The 17,616-nt window shown below is 47.1% G+C and overlaps 1 pseudogene; it reads right to left on the reverse strand.

The window, feature by feature from the left end:
• Window positions 1-8,726: 8,726 nt before the first annotated feature.
• On the reverse strand, window positions 8,727-14,917 carry LOC136540144 (uncharacterized; annotated as a pseudogene).
• Between the last annotated feature and the right edge of the window lie 2,699 nt (window positions 14,918-17,616).

Raw genomic sequence — 17,616 nt, forward strand, 5'->3', positions numbered from 1 at the left:
TCTGTAATTAATTCATAGCTGCAGTTTCTATGGTCTAATTGTGGTAAATTTTTTATGGTAGTCTAATTATTGTATGCTTTAACTATAGTAAAATTTCATACTCATTTCTATCTTTACACACTTTTAACTATTTAACAAGCATAAAACTGAATAAATTTATAACTCAGTTATACATGATCCAATGAGCTTGAAATTTTTAATAAAGTTCAATCATACAATAAGTAGTCGACCATAAAATTTTCACCACAATTAAACTATAGTACTGTAGCTATGAATTAATAACAGAAAAGCATAGATCTAAAGCTACAACAAAAACTTTATATTAAAGCATATCCATATTATGTGTTCACTGTGTATATCTCCTCATGTGGAGTCCAGGAAAATTGGATTTTTGATTTTATGATTTTTCTATGATTTACTATTATTTTTCAAAAATTTAGCCAAAATAAATAAAAAGAAAAAACAAAATCGCCTTTGAAAACCACCTATAACCGGATCAGGGAGGATAAAACGAACGGTTTTAAAAGTTAAGGAGATGTGGTTTACCCGGTTTTGAAAGTTCAGGGAGGAAAAACTAGACTTCGATGATAGTTTAGGGAGGTAAAATGGACTTTTTCCAAAAAAGGAAAAAAGGGGGCTATTAAGAAGGTCTAGCCTCCACAGTATGGGTCATGCTGTTCAAGCAGGGCCCAAGATGACAATAGCCTTGGCTAACTTCGCATGGCCCATTTCTTAGTGGAAAGTGTCCATTTGCCCTTCCTCACTCGCCTCTCCCAATAATTGGAAAAAAATTGCTCAAAAAATAATAGAAAAAAACTGGCCTCTCCCAATCGAAAACCATTTTCTTAGGGGCTTATCTAGTTGAGCTACGTAGTTAGGCTAAAAATTAGCAGTTAATATTGGGCATGTTCGTTGGTTGGTTTCTGGGCTGCTTTGGGCTGACTGGTGCTGGTTTATTGTGAGAGAAAAACTCTATTGGCTGGCTGGTTTGGGCTGGCTGAAACCAACAAGCGAACAGGCTGATTAGCTATTCCCTCCATTCCAAATTATAAACCGTTTTGACTTTTTTTATACATCTATTTTGCTACGTATCTAGACTTATCTAGATACGTAGCAAAATAGATGAACTAAAAAGTCAAAGCGACTTATAATTTGGAACCAGGAACCAAGGGAGTAGATATTAGCTAACGACTAGTTGAACGCTTGGTTAAACAATCAGCTTACCTAGCAATTAGCTCTTGTATTCAAACAGCCTCTAAAACTATTTGTTGAAAATCATTTTTATTTTATTTTGCTCCCTCTACGGTTTTAGTAGGCTCTGTCTGTTGAAACCATTTGATTTTGATCCTTCAACGGTTTTGACAGGTGACACCATGTTGGCCACGCTGAGGGAGCAAAAATGGATGGTTTCAAAAGAATAGAGAGATAAAAAAAACTATGTTTCCAATTGAGGAAGACGAATTGACTTTGATGAAAGTTGTGGGTAGTCAAAGGAACTTTTCCCATTGAGTGAAGTCCTAACCTTCTAAATCTGAAGAAAACCTCAACTCCGTTACCAGAATTCATACATCCTCTAACTTTCGAAACCGAGCAAAATACCCTCTGACCATTTTAAAGTGGTTTTTTACATGGTTCTTATCGGTTTTAAAAGTTTTTGTAGTATTGAAGTTGAGAGGTTTTTCAGACAAGGTGACAAGTTGGGGGAGGGGGTTCAAATTTAAAGAGTAAATTTGTTGTGGCCACGGCGCGGCCTCAAGGTGGCCACGTCGTTCAAAATTTTCCTGAGCGTCAGATCCTCAATCCAACGGTGCTGCTGCTCTTCCCATGCCAAATATATACCGGCTGAAACCCTAGCTCCACATTCCAAATCCACTTCTCCTCCCTCTCGCTCCTCTCTCAGCGGCGGCTGGGGCTAGGGAGGCCCGACTCCCGAGCCAGGGCTCGAGCGGCGGCGCTGGTGGCCCCAGTGCAGTGGCCTCCACGCGTGCGGCTTCCGTGCAGCTGGCGCGGCGGCACAGGAGGGCCCAGGCGCGGCGGCTCCGGCACCGTGGCCTCCGGGCCCCGTGTGGAGCTGGCGCGGCGTCGGCGGCTCTGGCGCCGTGGCCTGCGGCGCAGTGGCACACTCGCACGGCTCCGGCACCGTGGCCTCCGAGCCCCGTGTGGAGCTGCCACGGCGTCGGCGGCTCTGGCGCCGTGGCCTGCGGCGCAGTGGCACAGTCGCACGACATCCCTAGCACGGCGGCGCCCCGGCCCAGACAGTTCCAGCGAGAGAACCCTAGCGCATCGGCGCCCTGTAGCGGGTGGCGACCAGCGCGGGAGGCCTCCGGCGCGGTGCTGCACTGGCCCGAGCGGATCTGTTCTCCAACATGGGAGGTCCCCAACGCGAGGGCGATGTTGCCTTGTTGGGACCCTAGCGCGTTGGCGCACCAGCGCGGACAGCCTCGGCTCGAGCGGCCCCTCCGTTCCGTCTTCCTTGCCATTCTGCTGGCTGCGCCAGGTGAGCCGCCCGGCCTCTCTCCATCCTTACTTTTCCATTCGTTTCCCGCCTATCTGCTGCAGCTCACTGGTGGCCTGCTTCTCCGTGGGGCATCTGTAGCTGTTGGGGGTAAGGAGGACGCCAGATCTGTATTGTGCGGCCAAGACCCGGCGAGGCACCCCCTGGCCCGGCGGAGCACCGGGGCGGCGGTCGGCCTCCGGCGGTCTTCCATGGTCGACTAGGGCCAGGGCGCCCCCCGTGCAGCGGTGGGCACACCCAGGCTGTGAGGTTTGCTAATCCAAGATTCGAGCTGTGGGGTTGTACGCGATCTGGCCCTAGTTGGTGAGTAGCTAGCTGTGGAGGCACGCTTGTAGGCCATGGCAAGGAAGAAGCTAGGCAGACGAATTGATGGACGCTGCATGCGTAGCAGTGCTGTTGCCATATCAAGGTATTTTGATTTTACTTTTTTTCATGTATACGGCTAAAGCTTCTTTGCCCTGATGCATAGGCAGAAAGGCTTCACCTGCAATTTGGCTACAGGCTGTGTGTCATGCTTCGTGGACTGGTATGGTTTATGCTAATGATGCTTTTGGGAGCAATTGTTAATTTGGACCACGCTTGATTTCTTACCAGCCTAATCTCATGCTTGTTGCATCCATTTTTTTTCCATTGACTGGGCACCTATAGAAGAAAAGCCTCTGTGTATGACCATAGTGGATTTCTTACTAGCTTTTTGTTGGTCGCTCTTTAGGAGTTGGCTTGCTGGTTTGTCAATTTATGAAATTATTTTCCATTTCTAAATAATATTTATAATCATAGGTGAATGACAGCAATGAAGCAATACAGAAAAAACAGGCGATGAGACTTCCAGCTAACACTGTTCCTCTAAATTTGAAGAGATTAGGTGACTGCTAATATCACCTCTTTCTTTTTGTTTCAATTTTGCAGCCTAATGAGCTAAAGGGACGAACTTTATTCCCTTTTGTTGGTTTAGAAGTGTGAATCCGTTGGATGAACTTTATTGTTTTGTCTGAACAAGGATTAGCTTTAGTTTCTTGCTGTGAAAAGGTGAATTCAAATTCAAACTTTAATTCTCTTGCAGAAGCATATCTAGACATTATTTTAGAAATGTTGCCTACCTGCCAATAAAGTTATTCTATGTCATATAACATATGTTTTCCTTACTAAAATAAAGATACATTGCGATTTATTTTCTCTTGGATTGTTCAAATGGATGGAAACTGTGGTTTGCCTTGCCACCAGTTTTGTCCCATCAAATGTTACATTGACTGTTGCGTTCCTCACACGAAATCCGAGTTGTACAGATGTAGGCAATTTTCAGTTTGTTTGTTCCAAGCTTCGCTTTATATAACACATAAAGGCTGTAAGATTAATTGATTGCTCTCCTTTGATAGATAAAAAAAATCTTTTATTGATTTCTAATCTTTATGCATGGAGGAACTGTGTAATACCAATACCAATCACTCCAGTGCCTATGCGACCCGGCATCGAAAGTGGTGACTTGCAGTCGACCATCATTTGCAGCTCAAGGTACCACCTGTGCCTCTCCCCTATAAGTTATCTTGCCTTAGCAAGAATGTGTTCCTGACCCAAAGGTAGCATATGCTATTTCCTAGACAATTTGTCATCAAACAGTTTAGATTCGTTGAATTGTTTGATGAAATGTCAGTATAGTGTGTTCCACTATTTTCAGTTACATTTAAATTGTTGTTGCGTGCTCGAAACCAATTTTTCTTAATATAAGTTTGCTAAGTTCTTTCGTTGTTTCAAAATGGAGCTACAGTTGTAAAGTAGTTCAACCGAGGAATTCAAGTATCTGTTAAGCTTTGGTTAGTAATTTTAAAGTTTGTACGGATGTCCTTCAACACATGCTACAAATGCAGTTCTGTTTCGAATTTGTTGACAATTTTTTATAGTCCTTTAGCTGTATACATGAAGGCTAAAAAGTTCGCTTTTGGTGGTTGCAGATCCTAGAGAAGGAGGTGTTATGGACCTTGAAGTTGATGGAGGACAGTCTCCACGAGGTGATCGTTGTTCTCAAATTATCCTCTATTGCATTCCATGCTTTTTTTACTTTAGCAACTATTCTGTTCAGTATTTCTTGGAGAGTAGCATTAGATTGTCCAGTATGTCTGGTTGCCTGTTGCACCTTCTGCTTTGTACAAAACATTTATTTTTAGTTTCCATTCAAATAATACAAATGAAAATGGGTCCGAGAGATGTTTGGTGCATCATGCAACCAAAATTAACCTGTGGCCTTAAAGTGATAAGAGGAAATTTTTCCTACAACATTTTTCAGTGTTATTTAGCTGCTCCTATGTTTGTGCATAATGGGCTAATGACTGCGTTGATGTCTTATTTAACTGCTCCCGTGTTCACCTCTGCTTATATGATTTCCCCCCAATACTGCAGTGTTGGCTAGATTATCCCGTTTAATAGACTTGCGGCTGGGGAAAACTATGGACCCTACGATTCAGATGGTCTTGTAAAAAATACACTTGCGGCTGACATTATGTATGGTGGGAAAACAATGAATCTTTCTACGATTCAGCGACTGGCTTCTATTTTTTGGTCATTTTTCCTTGGTTTGTGATTGCGTTCTGTGCTATATTTTCGTGGCGATCTTTTTATATACTGTTTGGGTTGCCAGATAAAATAATTTATTATCTCAGCATTATTTCATTTCTCAAACAAAATCGCAAAGATGTTATCACGCGCGCATGGGCACGCGCAAATTACTAGTACTCAAATAGACTTCCCTCTTTCCTTGAGCGACGAGAGGTAGGGATCAAAATGGTCGCGAAAGTCCTCTAACCATTTTTTATTTCATATTTATATATGGAAACAGAATTGGGATATCGAGAACAATACAATGCGGTCGGATACACGTCGATAATGATCGGGAACGGTAAATTAAATCGGAAACAGAGGTGAAACACGCGAAGAATGAATAAAATTTTGAAACCTAAGCCTTCAAGGCTTCCTATCCGCATGGATGGCGAGCGTCCCTTCACTATTTGCACAAGTTGGTAAACGGACCACTGCAGCCCACGATGGCTCCGTTCGCTTCGCTGAAAAAACAAGCTGAAAACACTGTTCTGGCTGATTTGTTGTGAGAGAAAAACGCTGTTTCGGTTGAAAAAACAAGCTGAAAAAGACGGATTATAAGAGAAACGAACATGACCTATGTCAACACCACAATAGCAAGTTGTAATGTAAATAGCACCACATCGCCTCCCCAAGGGAGCGGTAGAAAATGCGGCGCTTATAAAACTAGTAATTGCCCGTGCTAACGCTACGGTGATATTTAAGACAACACAAATTAAACAACCAAAATAATATATATGCTTTGATGATTTTTGAAAAATCATCGATCATATATTATAATATTATAATAAAAAAATATGATTCTGATTACAACTTGACATACCAAATAAAGATTACTTGCATGACAACAATGATATCAAAATATAGTGGATAAACACACAAGTCTTTGCATGACAACAAAGATAGAGAATTAACATCAGCAAAAAATAAACTGAAATTATCACTAAAACTGTAGCAAAAGAGTAATACAGGCAAACATAGCTCGAAATATGCAGGCAAGCATAAGTCCAAATATATAGTCTTCAATTTGAGAACGATGAAGTACATCTCAAGGGTTGTGTTGCTGCTCAGAGAACCCCGATGGCATCCCTGCAAGTATCATCAAGAATTAAAGCCTGCAATGGAAGAGAAATACCATGTATCTGTCTCATATCTCCCCAGTTCGATCTTCCTGATATTTCTCACCTTTGTGAATTCTTCATGTTCCCGTAAGCTGGCTGCATGCCGCTCCTCATGTCCTTGCTACCAAAACAATTGAGGTCAAATGAGCAAGAAATATTTTTTGAACTGAATGCATAGAGAGGTCATGCTTCAACTAACATTCAGATAATAAATCTTCACATAACACTTAAGTGAAAATAGTAAATGTGTGATGAGACAGAAAAATTAAGATCATCACAAGCCACATACCTTTCCCCAGAAGCCAGGCGCCTTAGAGCATCTCCAACCGAACCGTCAGCTCAAATTTTGACCGCCTATCCTTCAAAATAGGGCTCCCTCATCCAGATTTCAACCCCTACTTTGTTGTGAACTCCATCCGATCCCTCATATTGGTCTCCCTACTTTCTCCCACCTCTATTTAATGCATACAGTATCTTGTAACTAACAAATAAACCATTTTTAGCAGCTATATTTCTAATGTCTACATTCCCACCTCTAGCTATGGTAACACCAACATGTTATCCTCTTTTACACTGAAATCTTTTGATCTCTTATTGCTTCCTTTCGATAGACTGAGAGGCTTGTTCAACAACATTTTGTCCTTCAGGTGAGATACCAAAATAAGACACATCAAAATCAACCTCAGCGCTGTCCACATTACTCCCAAAAACATCATTGAAGCTGGGCATTTCCATCTTCCTGCACTGCAAAGTACATTGCAAATCAATTCAATAAGAGTTGCTGAATTAAACAAGCCAAATCAATTTATTATTGCAAAATCAATTTCAATATACGATGTTCAGTTGCACAAACCGTAAAAACATTTATTACATAAATGCTCTCACTCTCTCTTTGACCCTATATGCTCTCACGAAAAGGTTAAAAAATCATTTGCCATGTGCTTTTAGCTACTTGTCTGAATTCTTTGTCTGTCACGTTTAATACCTGCCTAGCGGCACAGGCAGCAAGCAGTCGTACTCTGTTTTCTCTGCTATCTACTTCTTGCTCTTCCTCTCTATCACGGTGGATGGCATAGCACCACAAGCAGCAGATCCCCGTCATGCGGTGCTTGCTGCTCAGGCACAGAGCAGTAGCGCGCGCGAGCTAGCTGCCCAACCAGCGCACGAGCAGTGCTTGCTGCTCCAGTTGATCGTAGTTGCGCGGATCTATAATGTCCTCCCCACGATGGGATCTAGTAGATACGGTCTCTCTCATCGTCTCTACTGGTACTCATCGTCTCTACTCTCTACTGATACTAATGCGATTGGAGGATTGATGTACCTGGCCGATGATGTAGCCGGACGGCAGCGTCGGAGACCTGCGGTGTCGACGCAGAGTAGGCGTGAACGGACATGTCCGAGCGCGTGCGCAGGCTTGCGATGGTTTTCCATCACCACCGTCTTGATCGGGGAGGGGATCTCGTGCTTTCGCCGGCGGTGCTTCAGCCTGCGGTGGTGCGCGTCCAGGCAGTGGAGCAGTGCCCGGACATGACCAGCGCCAGCAGGAGGCGCGCCCCAGGCCGTGGTGGGCATCGTGCGTGGATTAGGAAGGAGCGGTGGCGACTGTCGTGTGTTCGTCGAGGGGATGGGGAGGGCGAGGTCGGGGGCCTGGTTCGGGGCGGCGGCCCTAGATCCTGACGGAGTGACGACGCGGATCGGGACGGGGAGGGTTGGAGGTAGGGGCGGCGCAAGGAAGATTTTTTTTTCTGAAAAAAAAGCAATCGGTGAAAAGGAGGGGGAGGGGATCGAACTGTGGCTGCGCGGGAGCGGGCGTGTGGGGCTGGGCACGGCGTGGGAGGACATGCGAGTGATGAGAAGGTGCACGGGAGGGCGATGGAGGACAGACACTAAATATGAGCCATCGGATTTAGATGAGTAATGAGAGAGAATGGTTAAGAGATAATCTGGTGCATCTATTTTGATGGTGTTATATTTTCTAGGTGCATTCATGAGTATGGGTATAGCATAGCTCATGACTCTAGAATAGATATTTGTTATGTGGCTGTAGATTTATTTTAAGTGATGTATTATAAGGTGGGGTAGATAGATAGCGAAGGCACTAGCTGCTGGTACAGGGTAAGTGCGGTACTCTCCCGTGGGAATGTTGCCGCTAAAATACGGGATCCGCGAAAACGGTCTCGAAAATTATGGGAGAACGATGCCGCTGAAATACGGAATCCGTGAAAACGGTCTGGAAAAATACGGGATCTGTTAAATTGGTTCCTGTTTCTACCAAATTTTCCCCGCGAGTAAATGGTGCTGGTCGGTATTGGGAGTTTCCCGTACCATTTTCATCCCAAACGAGAGGACAGGACGGCCCGTTTTTGGGAAACAACGCTCCAGATACCAAACACATCTCATCTCAAAACACTCGCACAGTATCGCAGCAGCACAGCACATCCGTCAACTGCCAGCTGACAAGTGCACCGGCAGCAAGAGGCGAAGACATTACTGACCTTAAACTGGATTGGACTATTGCATCATGCCATAAAGCCTTAATAAAGGAACAAAATTCAGCTGAGGGCGCAAAAGTGCAAAAAGAAGCCTATAACGGAGTCATAGCAGGTTAATCGAATTTTAATACCGACTATACTAAGAGCGCACCGAGCAGGTGCCGTGCGAATTTGTGATGAGCATTTTTGTACATGGAAGTGAAACGGCACAGCCTCTATCCAATGCTTTGCCTTCATCCTTCAAGACTTTTCCGCAAGAGCAGCTCAGTCCACAGGCAGCGACGAAAGGCCCGTCTTTTTGAGGTATTGTATTTAGTAGTAGTAACGTCTCGTATCTATACTGTTGATCCTGAAAACTGATCTTGATCAGGGCAGGCCTGATTCTCCTTGGTCCTGATCTGTGGCATTGTCTGGTACTGTTGTTTCTTAGGTGAGCTCTCAAACGACCTCGCTGGGTTGCGGCGCAGGGTTGATAGGGCCCTGGGGAATGCCGAAGAGGGTGGAGAATATCTGCCTGTGGCGCTCGTCGCAGAAGCAGAAGTATGAGAAGTGGCCTTCATCAAGAAGCTTGTGGACCGTGGCTCCTGGAACCACCCGCCGCACAAATTCAGCCACTGACGGCGAGACCACTCGGTCGTCCATCCCCTGTTGAGATATGAAAGGTTAGTTCTTTTATTCCCTCGGCTACACGTACGTGCAAGGCATATAGTTTGAGAAGTTGAACCACCAAGCAACATAATGGACACATCCAATTCATTGCGTCCAATTGACAACACACGGTGCTTTTATAGCACCTCCATTTCCCAGTTCTTATGCCATTTGGGAGTTGCTATTTGTTGATACATACAAAACCAATTACGATGCTACCTAACTTATGCATCAATTTTCTTTAATCATGCAAAACCAAGACTATTCAGCTACAATTACTATTGATGCAACCTTTCAGCTGTGCTGTGACAGCTTTTTTGAAGCCATATATAATGGTAACCTTGACATGCACAGACTCTGACAGTATGACCAAAATAAACAGAAACTGGTGAGCCCAGATGCTAGGCGGCTACAGAACACCTTCTAAACAACGTCATTGTGTGCAAGCACGCTATGTGTGAAATAGCTGGAGTAAGTTTTTCAGTTTCAGAGAACAGAGTACAAACCTGCCATATATGTATTGGGCCCAGAAATCCCACCCACACTCTTTCAACCTGATTGAACAGAGACTTGATGAGTTCAAAAAAGCCTCGAGCCTCTTTCTTCTGCATTTGGATGTCAGATAAGCTGAAACCCCAGTCAGATACTTGCAGCACAGCTTCCTCTACAAATGGCCTTGCATCTCCCTGGCGCACAGACTCTGCAACATTCCTTTCCCAGAATGCATTGAACACAGGACCTTCCAGTAAAGTTTTGTCCTGAATAATGCCGTAATATTAGTACTTGGCACGAGAAAGGGCAAATGTTCACATTTAATCAAAGGGATGAATACTAAGAATTCTTAAGCTAGCACCAATCACAATCAGGCATGGATAAATCAATTACGGATAAATCAATTACTAGCATGTTAATGAAGCACAACAATGCTGGAGTTGAGAACAAGCGCTTAGCTCAGTGGCTAGCTTCTCCGGTGTGAGAGCTGCCCGCCAGAGTTCGATCCCTGGGATCGCAACTCTGGTGTCTCACCGGGGTACGTCCCTAGATAAATTTCGTTGCCTCCGCGTGGTGCCATAATAGGATCGTGACGTGCTTAGGTGGATTTCGGTGATCTCGATAAGGACGCGACCTTTCTAGTTCTGAGTGTAGTTGTAGGGTTTGTTTGTACACGGGTGGTGTGAGTGGCGTGCGTGTGTGTTGAGTGGGCGTGCGTGTGTACGAACAGATGCTACAGCCGTACCCAGAGGAGAGGCAACCAAAAAAAAAACAATGCTGGAGTTGTTTACCTATGTGGAGCAGATGTTGAGTGTATAGTTGCATATGGAAGATAAATATAGATGCTCCAAATTTTCAGCTGATTTTTTTTAAAAGGTATTTATCTAACTAAAATCCAGTGCCACTTCTTCCTTGTGTGATTGTCTGTTGTACAAGATACCACACATCTTACATCTGATTTTCCTATGCCTTGAAACAAACAGAAGGTTTCTACATTATAAAGTAAGAGCAGGAATGGTAAAGCAAATAATCATGCCATTCCCATATTGCCCTGCAGCAGCAGGCCCAATTTTTCATTGGTACTTTGAGATAGTACATAACACTGATATCAGCATACCTTCTTCCCCAATGACAGTGACAACCAACTCTCTGGCTGTCCTTGCTTTCCAGAAAGGAAGGTTTGGCGATAAAAGAACAGTAGCAGTGATGGAAACCTCCGAGCTAAAATGTGCATCAGTTTCCGTTTCGTTGACCAACTTGTCAATGCGGGACCCACGGGATACACCGCAAGGAAGAAAGGAGATTAGTTTGATTAGAATTCCTCCCATGTAATCCTAGTAGTAATACTACCCTGTAATCCTACTAGGACTCTACATTGTAAACCGACTAGAACTCTGGCCTTCTGACTATATAAAGGAGGGCAAGGCTCCTTAGATGGGGCGGTCGGAGGGGGAGTTAGAGACAACACTTTACAATCAATTCAACGCAAAGGCTAACACCGACTGGACGTAGGGCTATTACTCGATCATGGTCGAGGGCCCGAACCAGGATAAATCGACTGTCTCTTGCGTTTACCGTCGAGTTCTGCATACGCCGAAGCCCGAACAAACTGCCCCGGGTACCCTCGTGGCAGGCTATCGGAGCTCCTTGTTCCAAATAGCAAGAGGCTCGGGGGCTACACCCAGATGGGAGTACTTTTTCTTCAAAAAAAAAGGTACACACCACCCGAAGATCTCACGAAGCGCTACACGGTTTCGCTCAAGAAAGCACTCGGACAACGCTTGTTCCTACTCGGCAAGACCTGGAGAAACAAGACAAGGCTTCCGGAGTTCAACCATGAAGTGCTCGGGGGCTTGTCGATGCGGGACCACGGGATACACCGCAAGGAAGAAAAGAGATCTAGTTTGATTAGGATTCCTCCCATGTAATTCTAGTAGTAATACTACCCTGTAATCCTACTATGACTCTACATTGTAAACCGACTAGGACTCTGGCCTCCTGACTATATAAAGGAGGGCAGGGCTCCTTAGATGGGGCGGTCGGAGGGGGAGTTAGAGACAACACTTTACAATCAATCCAACGCAAAGGCTAACGCCGACTGGACGTAGGGTTATTACTCGATCATGGTCGAGGGCCCGAACCAGGATAAATCGACTGTCTCTTGCGTTTACCGTCGAGTTCTGCATACGCCGAAACCCGAACAAATTGCCCCGGGTACCCCCGTGGCAGGCTATCGGTGGTGAAACATCGACACAACTATCCCATGTTTTACGCCTCTCGTCTTTGGTCATCTTGAAGTCGTATGGATTTGCCATAGGTGCGAACATTGCTGCACCTGGACACGGAATAATAAATTACATATCAGCAGACCTAACAGGAATACTTACATATACAATAAGCATGTAAGGTCTGTGTTCTTTGAAGACAAAAGAAATAAATGCTTTTGACTGGAATAACCACATGTTAATCTTAAGATGCAATGGTAGTTATGCCTTGACCAGATCAAGGTTCCAAACAAGGAAGACATATGTGCATCTGTGCTTTCAGTTACAAAAATATTGTTACAGATTTCGATGTTGCTGAGTAATCCAATTGAATAGAGCACCCGCATTTCATTATCATTGAGGCAAAAGTGATATACTAACAAACTTACAAAAATGTAAAGCATAGATGGCATTATGTTTAGGTCACAATCATTTCCAGAATTAAGTCTTCTGAAGTTCAAAAGGCATAAGCAAGGTATGACATTGCATATCCACAGGCTGAAAACAATGGCTCCACTGTGCTAGTGTCAAAAACAATTGCAACCAAAGAGGCATCCCCATCAAGAACTCGCCAACATATAAACTTACAGATCCAAAACAATATAGAAGAAAACCATATGAGGTAGGTACCAGCAACTCGATCAGGAATGTAGCAAAGAACACTCCAGGCATGCATGCATGACACCTCCAGAGTAGCCCACAACCCAGAACTTTTCCGGAATATTGAGAGCATTAGCCAGATAGAGAGATTCTGGCCTAGGTGTGGATCGCTTTCACCAAAACCAGGTAGATCATAGGTCATAAGTCGTACTCCAAATTCTTCCAGAAGAGATGCACTGATTCCAGGAATTCCTGCATGAGAAAGAACAATGTAGATCAAATAGAAAGCATGGAAATGCCAACACTATTCAGCAAATGATGTGATGCTCTGATAAACTAACATGCCATACCAACTCGACTAGATTCCCTACCTGCCAGCCTTGATGAAAGAAAAGAATGAGGAGCAATCAGTGAAAATCTTGCTCTGTCAGCTGAGACTCCTAGTTCTTCATAAGCCAGATGCCGTCCATAAGGAAGTTGGATTCTATCGGCACTTGGGGGACCAATGATAAGTTTCTTTGGAAGCTCTACTGGAGTTTCATTGCCACTCCCAACACCTAAAACTGCACGGAGAACATTCTCATTATGCAATTAAAGTGGTGCACTGATTCCTACATGGACAAACTGTAATGTGGATCAACTGACCACGGTGCACTGACAAAATGGATGTCTTACTGGATACATGTTGCATTGGGTCATAAATTAATAGCATGAGGATATTGAGAATGAAGTCACCTTAAATTCATAATATTATTCGAATTTCGAAAAATATATAAATTAACATGTTCCAGTTCTCAAGTAAGACGCTTTGGTTCACAATGAACCAAACTGATCACAAAATGTACATAAGAAATCAGTGACAGAGTAAATCGGACTAAAAATAAACTGACTTGGTTCATACTCATCATATTATGGTGAAAGATAAGGATGAGAAATAGACAGTGCCTCCATGAAAATCAATTAATTAAACTAGACACACTAGACAAACCATCTGTACAAATGTTATTGAAATAGGGTCAAGCAGTTCCCCTTGTCCCATTCTCAAAAAGTAGAACAATTGACTAGTGGCATCCTTAACCATTGCACTGATTCAGCGGATCAAACACAAACCCAGAATACACATAAAACATTAGTGTAGTTGTGGGTTTTTCTTGTCAAAGCAACGTTGCCCAAGCAAACTAGGCATGGATCCCAGGGTCTGAAAATGTATGGATGCAAATGTCACATTTTTCAACCAATTCGACAGTGAAACGTGCTACAGAATAGATATCTTCTCACAGATGAGAGAGGTTATAATCCAAAATTCAAATTAAAACCCTCAACAGAAACTGAAACACGCGTTTATTCCCGATTCTCCGCAGTCAGCTAGATCCGTCCCCGCAAAAGAACAAATACAAGATAAAACGCACATAGCATATTGCGGGACGCCACAACCGCAGTTGCACGCTCAGCAGGAGGCAGAGACGCGTCACGCCAGCGCGCGGTGTAGCGGTGCTGACGCAGAGAAGAGCGGCGGACGCGAGATCAGCGGTTACCTAGGAGCGTGACGAATGCGACTGCGGCGACGATGAGCCAACACCTCACTGGGTCGCGCTCCTCGGGGAGGTACTCGTTCATGAGGCTGAAGCGCTTCCCCGTGGCCGCCGCGCAAGCTCGCTGTCCTCGGCGCCGGCGAGGCTCTGCGCGGTGACGTCCCACATCCCCCGGCCCAGCTCCCGCAGCATCTCCGCCGTCGACTCCGCGAACCCCTTCGCCTGCAGCGCCCACCCCTCCTCCTCCGCCCTCCCCTCTTCCTCCTCCCCGTACCACCCGGTCCCCACCGCCGCAACATTCGCCGCCGCCGGCGCGTGCCCCCCGGCGCCGGGGAGGCGAACGCCCGTGTCCCCCACAAGGGTGGGCAGGTCATCGTGCCACGTCATCGTGGCCGCCGCCGCGGCGCCGATCGCTTTCGCTCCGCGTGTACGTGCTCCCGTGCTCTCGTGCAAGAGAGAGGTTTGGAAATTGGGAAGCGAGGAGAGGGAGTGGGAAGACCGGCACTGGGAGTTGGAAACGGAGGCGAAATGGCGGAGCTTGAGACGTTTTGGCTGACTTGTGGGTCCCGCTAGGCTGTGTGGGTAGGAGTTTCGGTGGGTGTCCCTGGCTTTGGTGGTTCCTGGGTTGCTTTCTTCGGGGGAGCGTCCACGGATCTAGGCCGTAGGAAATGTGAGCGGCGGCACGGCGGCTCGCAACTGCCACTTAAATGGACGGGCAGGTTGACAGAGATGCTCTATGCGTACCGTGCCATGCGGGCTGGGACTTCGGTCGTCTGATCGACGATCATCAGCATGTTCGTTTGCTTGTAAACGATCGTAAATTTCTAGTCTCGTAAATTTCTAGTCAGGAACAGTGTTTTTCTCTCACACTAAACTAGCCAGCAGTAAATAATCCACGATCGTTTACGGCCTCCCGAACAGGCTGCATGTCTAGGGCGCGTTTCATCACTCCCCTCGATGGTCCGACGGAGCCGTGTCGCCTGCCCTCACCGTCGCCCGATGGACGTCATCATCATGCCGGGCCTGATGCTAGTTGCTGATGACGCTGCGAGCGTCTTAGTTCGGACCGAGCCGTTAGCGTACCGACGGTCGTCGGGTCGAACTGCGGCGCAGCTGCGGCATCCTGTGCCGCGCTCGGCGGCTGTAGCGGTGAGCGAATGGAGCGATCCGTTTGGCGCGTCCCCACTCCCCTGGTGAGGAGAGAGGCCGCGAGTCGGAGTTGCGATGCGGAGCTCTCCGCCTGTTGATCGGCGGCGGTTTCCACCAGTGCCCGGAGGGTCCGGTAGATCGCCTGTTCTTAGGAGTCGTTCGGCTCGGGAAGGCCGCGCAGAAGTATTGTCGCGCGCGGCGATGTTCTGGCCAGGGCGAGTGAACTGTGGGAGATCATTCTCCCATCCATGATGTTGCGCTGGACCTGGCGGGCGCGACCCCGGGCGTCGCTCGCCGGGTTACACGCACGGGGCGCAGCAGGTGGTGGTTGGTTCTGCCGTCGTTGTCATAGCTCCTCGCCATGCTCTTGTGCAAGCGCGAGGGCCCCCGCACGAGGGTCCGGAGGGGTGTGAGTCTGCAAGGACTCCGCTACCACCGGTGGCTGTCCCGGAGCATCCGCCATAGCGCACTCCCGGGATGGACGGTGGCTAGGTGCCACGTCGCCGATGCTAGAGCCGTCGCTCTCAACCTCGTTATCCAGGAGTTCGTGGAAAGTGGTGGGAGCATAGCTCGCCATTCCTACGAATTCGGATGTGAGAGGGGGCGACGCCAGCGTCCTTCGGAGCCCCCCGAGCATACGCGTCCGCGGGGGACGCGAGGCCATAGGGGAACCAGTTGCATGGCGGTCGTGGTGCGAACAACGGGGTCTCTCTGGATAACTGGCGAAAGATAGTAAATAGCGAGTAAATAACAATATATATGTTACTCACAGCGGGGTTTGAGCAGAGTGTATGCTCGGAACGAAGCGTAGGAGTCTCGTCGTTGAAGTCATTGGGAGTCCCAGAGCCGACGGAGGGCGTCCCTCCGACGGGCGCGGGGATAGGTGCCTCCTCGCGGAGGTGGAGCACACCGAGCCGGTCGGCGATGAAGTCCAGGCTTCCGAAGAGGAAGGCCTGAGAGGGCTCGACGACGGGTGGAACCCACATCCCAATAGGTGGGAGTGCGGAAAACTCCAGCGAGCCGAAACGAGTCGTATCGCTTGAGCCCACCATGGCGAAGATGGTAGAAAAGTGGGCCATCCGATGACCAAAAGCGTGAACATAAAGCGTCTTCCCCACGGACGGCGTCAACTGTCGGTGCAGAAAGTGACCAACACGTAAATATTTATAGTTTTGCCGTACGTTGTGATCGAATGTGGCCTAGCACTCAATGACACGTGGTTTATACTGGTTCGGACAACGTGCCCTACGTCCAGTTTGAGTCGGTCGATGACTTTATTTCTAAGCCCAGGTGCTCGGAGTTTGCTGTGGGGTTACAAACGAGAAGGAGAAAGATGGGGGGTACAAGAGGCCCGGTCGGACTCTGGTCTGAAGGGCCAAGAGTGACGAGAGCTCCTGCGTGCGCTGAATATTCGAGCGTGTGCTCGAGGTTTGAACCTGGTGAATCTGTTGTTGTGTGTTGAATCGATCGGTCGTCCATCTCCCTGTTGGGAGAGAGCGCATCCCCTTTTATAGATGAAGGGGACGGTCTTACAAGCAAGAGAGAGAGGGTACGTATGCTACTAAGTCTTGTTGCTAACGCCGTCGGGTACAAGATGATGGTAGACGCCCACAATACTATTGTTGTCAGACGCATGTAGGAGGTTTTACTATATATGTATGGTAAATGACGACGCCCACAACACTGTTGATGTCCAGAGGCATGTAGGGAGTCTTACTGTGTTCGTCTGGTATGAGAATTGATGGCGCCCATAACACTATAGGGCAAAACGTCGGCACCTACAACACTGGTCCTGACATGCCTAGAAGGTTGCAGGGTACCCTTCTGACATGCCCTGTCGATACTGTCCTGTAGGTGTACAGGGTACGGTCCTCGGTTTTGCGGTTGACTTAAGCGTCCTGCTTTTACTTGCTCTGCCCGTTTCCTGGTCCTCACCGAGCGGACCTCCCTGGTCGGTTGGTTCCAGTCGGTGAAGAGCTGTAAATAGGGGTTCGGTGCATCCCCGATCGGAGACGCGGGTCGGAGTCGGAAGCGGGCGTCGTTCCTCCTTGGCCAGGCCTTCCGGTCGGAGAGGTGGGCTGGAGTCGGAAGCGAGGCCTTCCGGTCGGAGATGCGGGCCGGAGTCGGAGGCGAGCGAGCGTCGTTCGTCCTTGGCCAGGCCCTCCGGTCGGAGACTGGATCTCCCTTCTGGCCCGTCGTTAGGTTTTTGGGCCA

Source organism: Miscanthus floridulus, chromosome 2 (assembly GCF_019320115.1).
Source record: "Miscanthus floridulus cultivar M001 chromosome 2, ASM1932011v1, whole genome shotgun sequence".
Taxonomy (NCBI): Eukaryota; Viridiplantae; Streptophyta; class Magnoliopsida; order Poales; family Poaceae; genus Miscanthus; species Miscanthus floridulus.